This window comes from Amblyomma mixtum, chromosome 8, assembly GCF_055824585.1.
Source record: "Amblyomma mixtum isolate Tamu chromosome 8, ASM5582458v1, whole genome shotgun sequence".
NCBI lineage: Eukaryota > Metazoa > Arthropoda > Arachnida > Ixodida > Ixodidae > Amblyomma > Amblyomma mixtum.
In genome coordinates, this window is record NC_143019.1 from 99486275 (window position 1) to 99498413 (window position 12139).

Genomic DNA, 12139 nt, shown 5'->3' on the forward strand with positions numbered 1-12139 from the left:
AAAAAAGAGGGTAAGTTTTCTGAAAGAGAATAACGGCCTCAACGTGGGTGTTAGCAGAGTGTATCGTTAGTCCATGCGCCTTCAAATAGCATAAATCATTAAATGCACCCTTCTTAACCCCTTCCTTCTTATGTTGAACTCCCATGGCAGATCCAGATCAAGTTTTTCTGCTCCGGTGGGAGCAAATCTATTCGAATGGCAAAACGACACCCCAAATCGTCTGTTCCAATGGCAAATCGCGATCAAGCGCGCACCGCGATGCGCTCCGTGTTGCGAAAAGATTTCCTCCGCCGAAATCTGCGGATTTGACCGGAAGCTCGCGTGACGTGTACTTGCTTTCGCGTCTACTTGCTGTCATGACTGCGCGCTTCCTGTCGACGCTCTGCTGTGGATCGGACAGCAATGGACGGCATGGATGCAGCGTCGTGCCGTGCGGTTCTACTACAGCTTTGTGGGAGCGACAGTTCCGAGTCAGACACGGAATCAAGTAGTGATGATGAGTTCGATTTCTCCGACACAGACAGCGAGAGTGAATTTTCTCTGCGTAAACGAGTTTTTTGCCTTTCAAGAGACTTATGGTGGTAGGCTTCGTCGAAGACGTCGTTCGGCAGTACTCGGACGAAGAGGTATCGTACAATTGGATTAATCGCGTTTGCTAGAAGAGCCGTTTTGTGAAATCCTGTGTTCTCCTTAGTTCCGCAGGCATTTTCGGCTGTCGCGACGTGTATCCGAGCAGCTCAGAGATTCGCTGCTTCATCAGAATGCCCTTCAAGCAGTCACGGTGGAGTGCCAGCGAAATCGGCGGAAACTCACGTTCTAACTTTTTTATGGTGAGTGTACACTCTTGTTTACCTGCTTTGCTTGTTTTTTTTTTGTTCAAAAGATAAGTGTTTATTTCCCGATCGCAGAGCTGCGCCTCCTCGTGAACGCGCCTATTAGTACTACGTGGCCGGTTTGGTATCCGATGGCCAGTCTCACTGTGATGGAACGTAGGTTCAGTTCCGGCCAATCCGTGGTCGCTTAGGCGCTGTCTTCAATGCCTCGCGTCCCGCGTGCATTTAAGACGAATTCGTCTTTGCGTTTGCTTCGCAGGCTTTTTTTTTCGCGTAACCTTTCAGATTCATGACTAACCCCTTGTGTACATTGAAGCAGTGCCAAACACTCGAGTTCTTAACCTTAAAAAAGAAGCAACGATAACAGCGAAATTCCATTCAGCTTTACTCAGGTGAGTACGAAATAATTATAATCTATACAGGCTCGCTTTCTGTTCCTTTGCGAACAAAGATGCCAAACTTGTTGCCAAAGATGACCTTTCCTGCTGACAAGAAAAAGCTGGCATCTGAATTTCAGTAGGTTGGTATTCACACTTCCTAAAAACTATTTGTGCAAAAGACTATGACATTGTATTAATGCCTGTCTGCATGTTCCAGTGACGCCAACATTGCTTTTTTTCCCACTAGGTGTCTCGAATTCCAGGAGTGGTTGGCTGCCTAGATGGCTCCTATATCAAAATTCAGTGCCCAGAGAAAAAGGTCGCGTCCACATACTGCAACAGACATCAATACCTGTCCTTAACGCTTCAAGGAGTATGTGACTACAACAGACGACTTCTTGACGTCTGCGTTGGAGGTTCGAGCAAAATTCACGCCTCGCCGATCTTTAAGCTGTCGTCGCTCTCAGAGAAACTGACAAATTGCCAAATTTCACAGGAAAGGTCATTTACAGGAAGATATTTTGCAACTAAAAATACTGTTAGAAGAGCATTTTTAATCCGAGCCTGACCACAAAAAGGCTGAGACCACGAAATAGGAAAGCCAACTGCTTCGTGAAATTCCGAGTTAAAAAAAAAATGCTTCATTCACACACGCAGCTTCTACGTAGAAAATTGTAGGTTCTTTGCCGACAAACTACAGTCAAGTGGTCACCCCCCGATCGCAACATATTTGTACTCGGAGCTGAGAAGAAGAACGGAAAGAATTGGTAAAATGATAACGTATACCTTGCCTTTCCGGCTCTGCCGAAGTCATGGTGTGTAGCAAGGCGCTCAATTCTGGGTTTGCATCCGGCGTGAATCCGTGGATTTGGTCCATTTCAGACCTCCGTCAGAGAGCAGAAACAAGTGCAGCAAAATGCACGACGCACGTGGAAAGAGGCGGGAGGAAAACAAACGCGGACGGAATGCTGGGATTGTCTGTGTCCGGTCACGCCTCGCGCCCGCTGCAGAGCTTTTCCTGCACTAAGCGCTCCCGCGGGAGCGGGTACCTTCCATTTGCAAACTAGGAGGCAGTGTACTCCGTCGGAGTGGGGCGCTCCGTTTGTGATCCGACCGAGCGTTCGCGCTATGCCATTGGAATTCAACATTAGTGTGCGGCGAACGTGCCCCATGCCGCCGCAGCGCAGACACTGCATCGGCCGCCCGGGCACCACCACGAGAGCCAACTCGCCAGCAACTCGAACTTGGTGGGGCAGGTCGCCCACCTTCATGGCTGGCTTCATCTTTAGGAGCACGGTCCTCATGGTGGACCCTTCTTCTTCATGCCGGCGACGCGCCAACGCTCCCGGGTGACCTCGTTCTTGTTGCCGAACGCCGCGAAAGCTGTCCGGATGTTCTCGTCGGCAACGCCGTGTAGCACCCAGTTCAGGGGCAGCTTCTCCTGGTGGTCTTCTGCGTCGAAGAAGATCCAGCGACGTCCCTTAACTTCGAGCTCCTTCATGGCGGCCAGTTTCTTTTCGGCATCAGCGCTGCTGAAGGTTACCGCCCACACATGGTTAATCTGATACGCCCCTAACGCCACAACGTCGGGGAGAGCACCAACTTTGACGAGGGCGTCTCTGCAGTCTTCGAGCCTGTACGGTCTCACACGCACGTCACCATGCAGAAACACAGTGTTTAAAACAACACGTCCGGTGGGCAGGGTCGGCAGAACGATCTCGTAGTACTTATCTGCATCGCTGTCAAACCTGTTTTCGCGGCCCGCAACGGCCGCTATCACCGCTACGTGGGAGCTCATGATTCTGCGATCGTCCGCTATCGCGTCAGGAAGTAGAATGATAGCGGCCACTGTTCAGGTCCGATTAATTCTGTGGCACAAAGTTATCTTCCTATTGGCCAAAACAAAAGCGAAGCCACCAGTAAGGTTCGAACTCACGACCGCTGGTTTACAAGACCAGTGCTCTACCACTGAGCTATAGCGGCTTTTTTTTTCTTTATTTTCGGCTTGGCGGAAAACGAGATCACTGTACATGAAATGTTAAAATGCGTCCTCCGACACTGGGAGGATCGTTCATTAAACGTTTGCTAGTTCATCCATTATACCCATCTATTCTGGCGGGTCATTTCCGGACTTGAGTGCATCTCTGACATATAAAATGCTCTCAATAAAATACTGCCTCGCAGGGCGAGTATCAATGTCTGCATTCGACTGCCATACGCACTTTCCGCATACTGTGCAGTCCCAGTAGCATGACCATATCGAGGGGTATGCAACCAAGATATCTGACAGGTAGAAACCGGATGCCGCGAGATGACAACGGGAGGTCTTTTTTTAAGGATCTTTGAAGGATGTCCCACAAGAATACGGTATCCCAGCACTCGAGGAAGATATGTTCTCTGGTCTCTGGCTTTCTGCACAATAGACAGTTTGCAGACAATGGAACAAAGATTCCTTTTGCTTAAAGCCAGGGTTTTACCGGCAGTGTACTGCTGTGGAACTGCAAGAAGAACGTTTTGGCTGAAGAACGAATTGGAATCTTTTTAACTCTCTTTGGGACGTCTCCTCCTAGACCTGCACAGTACATGCAACGATACATAGGCACAGGCATCGTTAATTCCATATATCTTTGTACAATTGCTTCTCGGAGACAGTACACAAAAATTCTAAAGAAAAACGAGATTTCAACATCTGGAAAGCAGCAACAATCTCAAACAAGAAACCGCGGACACACGTGCTTCGTACGTCACTTGTCGACGCAACGAAATTGGGAAGGAGTTCATGTAGCCTAACTTGTATGACGCTTCTTAAGAAAGGATCACATTGGTGCCGAAAAAAATATAAATCTGCAGACGACCCGTCTCAAAAACAAATAGGCTAGCCCCACCCTCCTCTTTGACCGACCGGAACAAATTAATCCGACTCATTCGCTCCCATGTAGAGCCCCACACAATAACTGTGAGAACACTGTGCAGTTTATGAAAATTTACAGGCTTCTTTTAGAGGCTTCATGCACATAACTTGAAGCACATACCAAATTTTCGCCACTATAATCAAGTTTCATACTGCAGCCTGAGCAAACACTGACAGCTCGCGTCCTCCCAAGTTCTGTGTTCTCTCTCGCGCTTTGTCAGTTTAGCCATTCCAATATTCAGTAGCGTCCTTGTAATGCACAAGGGTACCCCTAAATAGTTTCCTAGTGATTCAGTCCATTGCATGTTTTGGAATGATAAAGGTTTGGTCTCCCAGCTCCCGTGCCAAAAACCTAAGCATTTCCCCCAATTCACAGTGCTACTTGACATTCTACAAAAATTTCTTTACAATGCTCCCAGTTTCGTTGATGCTTTCCCTGTCTGTACATGAAACTGCTGTATCATCAGCGTAGGCTAAGAGTTTATATTCTCTCGCCACTAGATGGAAACCCCTCACTTGTTCATTTTGAATAAACTTCAAACAAAACGGTTCCATGTATATCGAAAACAACAGAGGAGATAGTGGGCATCCTTGCCTCGCGAATGTCAACAACTGAAAGGGTGTTGTGACGCACTTGTTGACAATAAGGCTCGTGAAACTCACAGCATATGACATCTTAACGCCTTCCAATAGCACCGAACCTACATTAACGTGTTGTAATATGCTGAAGAGAATTTTATGCACGACGCAATCACAGGCCTTTTGCAAATCGATCTGCATCATGGCGACACGTTCCCCCCATGCATCACAACACTCTATGATGCTTCTGGCCACATGTATGCTTCTAAAAATTGATATTCCTTTAATCCCGCATGTGTGGTGGGGTCCAACTATTTGTTTCATAACGCTCTGGAGTCTTCTCGCCAAAGCCTTCGTGAAAATTTTATAACCCACGTTTGTCAGGCTGATGGGGCGATACGATGTTACTGAAAGCTGTTTCACGGGATCGTCTGTTTTAGGAATAAGCACAACGTGCGTTCTCTGAAAAGACAGGGGCAGTCGCTTTTCGTCATAAGCCTGTTTGAGTACGCGGTGCAGTGCACCTGATAGTTCGCCCTTGAAAGTCTCATAAAACACCCCGCCTATAGCCTCGGTTACATGAATGCGACAGAAGTCGACAACACTAAACTTTTCGAGGGAAAGAGCAGGTTTTGAGAAGGAAAGGCACGACTCAGCCTCTACTCTCCTTCTCGACGTTTTTGCACTTTCCCTCAAAAAGTGAACTGGAGTCGACTTTTGTCGCATTCATGGTGGTGGTGGTGAAAACTTTTATTTTGTGAAAAAGAGTTTGGGAGCCATAGAGTGGCCCCGCTACATGGTCGGCGTCCGGGACACCGCATGACAAGGCCCCGTCTCTCGGCCGTTTCACCAGAGCCCTTTGGGACTCAAGCGAGGAGCAGTCCAGGAGGGCAGTCTCCCATGCCTCTCTGGAAGGGGTAGGGGAAGGGGGGAGGTGGGGATTTTGAGAACATGCCCACACCATGTGGAAGATATCACAGGTCTCCCCACAGTGTGGGCATCGCCCATCCGTGTTAGGATCGTAATGTTTTAGAGTAGAGTACCTGTCTGCAGGCGCCTTAAAGTTCGCTCTTCCGTCTTACTCAGCCCTTTTGCAGGGGCCGGGAAAAGGCGGCGGTTGTCCCTATAATGTGTCAATATTTCCCTGAATCGCACAGCGGCTGGTTAGTTTCCGAGCCAGAAGAGCTGGGATGAGGAGCCCGGTGAGTAAGCGCTCGGGCAGCCGCGTCAGCGGCCTCATTACCTCGTAAGGCCTGGTGGCCAGGAGCCCAAATGATTCGTTTGGGTGTTGGATCAGTGGCAGTCCGTCGTAGAATACAAGCAGCTAAGGGGGAGATCTCCCCTGCCAAGTAATGTTCACATGCTTTTCGGGAGTCCGTGATGATTATTCTCGAATTGGCGCGGGCGGCAGCAAGCGCTATCGCTACTTCCTCGGCCCGCATTGAATTCGGGGCTCGAAAGGAGAGTCCATCAACGTGCATTTCCTGGTGAACGACAGCGGCCGAGTAGAATCCCGTGGGCGATGGCCCTGCTACGTCTAGATAATATACACCGGGTCGGGAGCGGTGTTGTCTCTCAAGAGCCCGAGCCCGCGCTTGTCGTCTGTTTTCAAGCATGTCGGTGTCCATGTTACGGGGGAGCGGGGAGACCCAGAGCATATGGCGCCATAGTACTGGGATACGCTCCGCCTTCTCTGGAGTGCAGTCGTGTTGGATGTGTAAACGGTTTAGCAGGCGGCGCCCAGGAGCCGTCTGCGTGAGCGCGTGTATTGGTTCACGAGGTGGGCCTCCCGCAGCTCCTGGTAGGCGTTTAGCACCCCCAATGCCTTGAGTTTGGCATTAGATGTAGCCACCGGGAGATCCAGGGCTCGCTTAGTTGCCTTGCGGATGATGGCGTCTATTCGCGCCTCGTCTTGCTTAGTAGTGCGGAGATATGGCACGGCGTAGAGGATCCGGCTAGTCACGAAGGCATAGACGAGCCGAAGCGCGTCCGTGCCCCGCAGACCACCCCGCTTGTTGGAAACGCGGCGGATCATGCGCCCTACCTGTTCGCCTACTCTCTTGAGTTTCGCAATAGTGGAGTCCGGTCTGAGTCTCTGGTGAATGAAAAGGCCCAGAATACGGAGCTCCTGCACCTCTCTAATAGGACCTCCTGATAGAGAGATGTGTATTGCTGTCCTATCCTTTGGGTTCGCTCTGACATGCAGAAGCTCTGATTTCGCTGGAGCACATTGGAGCCCACAGTCATTAGCATATGCATCGACTATGGAAGCAGCCTGCTGAAGGCGGTCCTCCATGTCCCCAAGGCTCCCCTGAGTGGTCCGAATTGTAATATCATCTGCATATAACGCGTGTTGAATGCCTTCCACCCGGGCCAATTAATTGGCTTGGGAGGCGCATCATAGCAATGTTGAACCGGAGCGGTGATAACACTGGTCCCTGAGGGGTACCCCGTGTTCCCATCATGTAAGGGCCGTATTCCTCGCCCTCAATCCGAAGAAAGGCCTGGCGCATTCATGTAAACGGGGCTTATGCCGTCTTGTCCGGCCGTTTGGCCAAGGCAGAGTTCACCAATTGCTGTCCTTACCTCTTCCACCAATTCTAGCGCAAAGATAGCATCCTTATCTAACTTAGGCATGAGGCTTAGAAATTCGTGTTCAAATCCGTCGTCTACACTTCTCTCCCGACCGAGTAAATCACGATAGTAATCTACAAAACCTTCCCGGATTAAATCGGGGTCGCTGGTCACAGAATCAGCGTGCCTTATGTGTTTGATTTCATTCTTTGCTGCGTATCTCTTTTCGTCTGATAGAGATCGCTTCGTTGGTGCCTGTCCTAAAAGCAGTCTGTAGGCACGTGCCCGCACAACGGCTCACATGTACTTTTCTTGGGCGATAACTTCTTATTTTTCAGTTCTTTGATTTCCTCCGTATACCTGCCTGGATGCCCACATTCCAAACTCAGGGCAAAAGTTAGGTCGCACTGCAAATCTTTTTCTTTTTTCCTTTGATTGTGCTTTAAAAGGCCGCTTCTTCAATAGCTTTCATCTTAATTTGTTCTTTAAACTGTTCCCACATTTCGATTGATCTTTCTGGCTGAGCTTCTAGTAGAATATGATACTTTCCATTACATGGTTTAGAAAAACTTCGTCTTGTAGGAGTTGAACATTCAATTTGCATAACTCCAAGTTGAACAGCGACTTCGTTTTTTTAATCCTATTGCGGCAATTACTTTATTGTGATCGCTGAAAGATACACGTTTGACTTCATATCGCGTGCACACTGGCAAAAGATCAGTGGAACCATCAGGCTATCGAGTCTGGCATGGCTTGTTCGTTGAAAGTGCGCGAACTCCGGAATATCACCACTCGATAAAGCGTATCCGATGTCCTCCAAGTCATTGTCAAGCATCAGTTCGCTCAATAAATGTGCACTCTTGTCTCGAACGGCTTGCCGACCAACTCTGTTTTTGGCTCTGCATACGCAGTTGAAGACTCCAAGTAAAATAACATATCTGTCAGATTTCAGATAAGGCTTTACTTTTGCAAAAAACAATTTACGTTCTTCCTCCCTATTGCGCGCATAAACGCAGATACTTCGCCACTCCACGTTTGACAATAAAAAATCACAGACAATAAATCTACTGTTTTCACACACAGTCATAGCTTCAAATTGGACAGACAGCCAAGGATTTGCGAATAAAGCACAACCTCCCAACGCCCCAACAGCATGGCACACACATACTTCGTATTTTTCTCTAAAAGGCTCGACCATGCGGTTCGTCTGCTCTTCACTTATTTTCTAAAAAAGCACGTCTCACTTGATACTACTTACGCTGCGCAGACAGCCCTCGCACTTCCAAAGTGGCTACACGCAGTGCTGTGATGGAATTTGCTGCCATGTTGGCAACGAGTGAAACGAGCCGCATGCTCTCACCTTGAGCTCGTCGGCGAATAGAGACGTCTTATGTGCCGCAACATCGCTCCGGTCTAGTGCTTGGCGCCTCGGCAACTGTTTAGGCGTCTCGGCCCCGTCACCGACGCCACACACAACTCTTAGTTCCACGCTGGTAACGAAAACACTTTCCCCTGTCATGACGGGGGCGTAGTTCCCGCAGGTCTCCGTTCCGGTGGGATGGTAGGCTTTGGCTTGAAGCTTGGGCGCTGTTGAGTCTGGGCATCCCACCGCTCCTACCACTGTTGGGACTGGGTGTCCGAGCCAGGAAACGGTCGAGGCGACGGTGCGACGGTGAGTAAAATGCCTTTTATGTACAGTATGTACAAGGGCTTTTACATGATACAAGGGTCAAGAGCACCACGGGCTAGCAGAAAGAAGAAGGGCGGCCCCGGCGGCGAGCGTAGCTCCGGCGTGATGGCTCTTCTGCTGCCCGTCTGCTGGTCGGGTTCAGCGCGGCTCCGCTTTTAAAGCCGCTGGTAACGGTTACGGCAGCCAGCCGTTCAAATCCTCCAATCAGGTCACGGCACTGGCCACCGTTCAAATTAGACCAATGGTCGAGAGGCGACGGCCGATGACGCGTCGGAGGAGCCCGCACCGACGGAGAGGAGGGGAAGAGGAAGGGTCCGTGTCGGCGCCGGCCTGGCGGGATGAGTCACGCTGCACGTCGCGACATGTCCAAGAGAGTCTGGGCCTGCTTTGAGCGACGGCGGGCGCGCAGCGCTTGTTTCCAGAGAGGCCAGCCAGTGAAATGTGGGCTCCGGCACTACAGCACCACCGCCGCCAGACAATGCGCCACGAAGACGAGCTACTTCCGCGTGGCTCGGATGCGGGGAGCGCTCGTACGCCAGGCTCCTCCAAGTTCTCGTCCGGTGTTCAGCCGCAGGTAGCTCCAGGCTCCTTTCCAAGAACGGGTCCCGCTCGTCAGGACAGGATCACTGTTCCGCAGCTTTGTCGCCCATGTGACTGGACCAGCTTCACTCGGTCGTTCGGAAGAGCTTGCTTCTCAGCATTGGTCGTACATCGTTCTGCAGGTTGCCAAGAACCGACCGACAACAGGCAACACCCAACAAGAGCAAGTGCCCTCTGTCACCCGTGAAAACGCCAGACTTAAAGGTCATAAAATCTCCGCTAGCAATAGTTCTGTCCCCTTTTTGCTCCCTCTTCAACAAGAGACACATGTGGGATACAAGAACTTGAAAGTAATTAACTCAAACAAACTGTCAGACACATGAAACACTCGGAATGAAATGAATGCCAAATAAATTCGCTCTCTTGATATCACTCGGCCAGGAAAACACTCAGCTGAGGCCACAAATGAGGATATCAATTTTTCCCCGATCTGCGAGCGAACTTAACAGCTGTTCTCGAAGAGACAAAATGTAAGTCACGAGGAGGCGAAGGCAGCCTTGCTTAGAACACACGGGTTAAGGCGTCTACGCCAGCGTTTAACTCGGTTAAACGACACCCGCCACCGCGGAAGCTAATGACTCTGCCTCTTTCGCTGTGGCTGCGCTTTTCTCTCTCTCTCTACTACCGTGGAAGCTAATGTCTCTGCCTCTTTCGCGGTAGACGCGCTTTCCTTTCTCTCTGTACTTGTCTTTCCAGTTTCTACGGGCGGTACAGTACGAGAATGACTGGTTTTCTCTTACTAGCGACTTGTCCCTTTCTTTGCGCTTCGCGCGTCAGTTGCGACGATCCATAGCGAGTGCGCAACGCTTCCGATGAGACCGTTCTTTCTTTCTCTTTGTTCGTGGTTGCAAGTGAGATCCACGACTCCTCGATTTCTCGCGCACCTTTTTGCCTCTCCGCTGAATGTGAGGTTCGTATCTACACGGCCTTTTGATTTCACGCCTACCGAATAGCGTTATCCTGACACGCGGCTTTTCATCCCGCTACCTAAGCTTGGCCGAGCGCTTAGGCGGTTTTTTCTTGCCTCTGCCACTACGGCCCCGTAAAATCTTGGCCTTTTTGAGCCGTACACGCGCTTTCCTTGCGCGCGCGTACCGCTTTCTGCGGGAGCGCGGTTTCTCCCGTTACTGCAGCGGAAAGCGAGAGCCGTCATGAGAGCACGCGCCTTTGCGCGTCTTGCTCTCTCCGTGCTGGCGGCAAGATTCACGCTTGTCCCGCTCCTTAATTTTTCGCTTCCCGGGCAGCGCTCTCTTTAATCTCGGTTTGCTGCCTTGGTGCACTTTTCCGCGCGAATGTTTGTACGATTTCTTTTTGCAGTTTATTTGACTGCTCAGATCTATGTGCCTCGACACACTGATGCGCTTCGCTTTGCGCGATAGCGACGCCTCGAACACTTCTTTAGCTCTGATTGTGACTCTAGTTTCAGGGCTAACAACGTGAATGACTTTACTGAAGTCACTTTGCCAGCGACGCTGGCGCTTCCGATGGTGGAAACCCGTTTTCGCGCGTTTGCCCTTTCTCTCTTTTCGGCGGCGCCCGTCTTTCTTCTGCCTGCCTTTCATCTTTCGGCGGCACCACTCTTTCTTTTGCCTACCTTTCATCGTCTTTCGGTGACAGCTCTCTCTCTTGAGCTTGCCTTTACTGTCGTTTCGGCGGCAGCACTGCTTGTCGATCACCTTGTGGTGATAGCTCTCTTTTCGGAACTGGCTGTTACTTTCTTTCCGGTTGCAGCTTTCTTATGCCTTCCTTTCATCTTCTCCTGAGGAAGCACATGCTGCTTCCGTCGCCTAGGTTCCTGTTCCCTGACAATATCACTCTGATTGTCAGCCGATTCATATGTGCTACCTAGTTCAGGCCTGTCTCTAGCGCCTTTATTAAGTTCCTCCAAACTATGCTCTTCCTCGTCAGCCTTTACGAGTGCACATTTGTCCTCATCTACCTCGGATGGAACGGCATCTAGAGCACCCATATTGTCTGGAAGGTCCTGTGCTCCACTGTCGTCCAGCACCTGAGCTTCTTCAGGCGCAGACGAACCAGTGTTTTCTCTTGACATTAATGCTGACACGCAGCTCGCGTCCTGCTCCTGACGGGTTTCAGCCGATTGCGGATGAGGGTTGGCTCTGCACTCAGTCGCGGTGTTCTCGCTACTGCAGCTGCTTGCTGGAATGTCACAAAGCTCAGAGCAGTGCGTAAGCACGGGACTCGTTTCGCATTCCTCGCCAGAGACACTAACGCACAACTCAACGTCCGCAAACTCTCCATGCGCCTGCTTCCGTTGATCGTAAGTTTCGGGTTTCTGCATCTCTGCCCAACGCGCTGCACAACACGGTGTGCCGTCCTCGTTTACTTCGCTAGCGTTGGCACTGGCGCTTTCATTAAGGTCCAGACGGACATCCTCTCTGCCCTGTTCGGCAACTTCTCCTGCTTTCGACACGCTAGGAGATCCGCTTTCCGGTAACTCCGCCACAATTTCAATGGGCGAGACCTCTGTAAGTGATTCGTCCGATGCTGTGACTACGTTATCCGATGGTAGAGAGGTTTCCTCGGTTGGCGAATGCGGGGCAATTCCCAA

The 12139-nt window shown here is 50.5% G+C and overlaps 1 non-coding gene across 1 annotated transcript; it reads right to left on the minus strand.

The window, feature by feature from the left end:
• Positions 1-3124: 3124 nt before the first annotated feature.
• TRNAT-UGU (transfer RNA threonine (anticodon UGU)) lies at positions 3125-3196 on the minus strand. Its single transcript has one exon. It is a non-coding gene; the product is annotated as a tRNA-Thr (tRNA).
• Positions 3197-12139: the final 8943 nt, after the last annotated feature.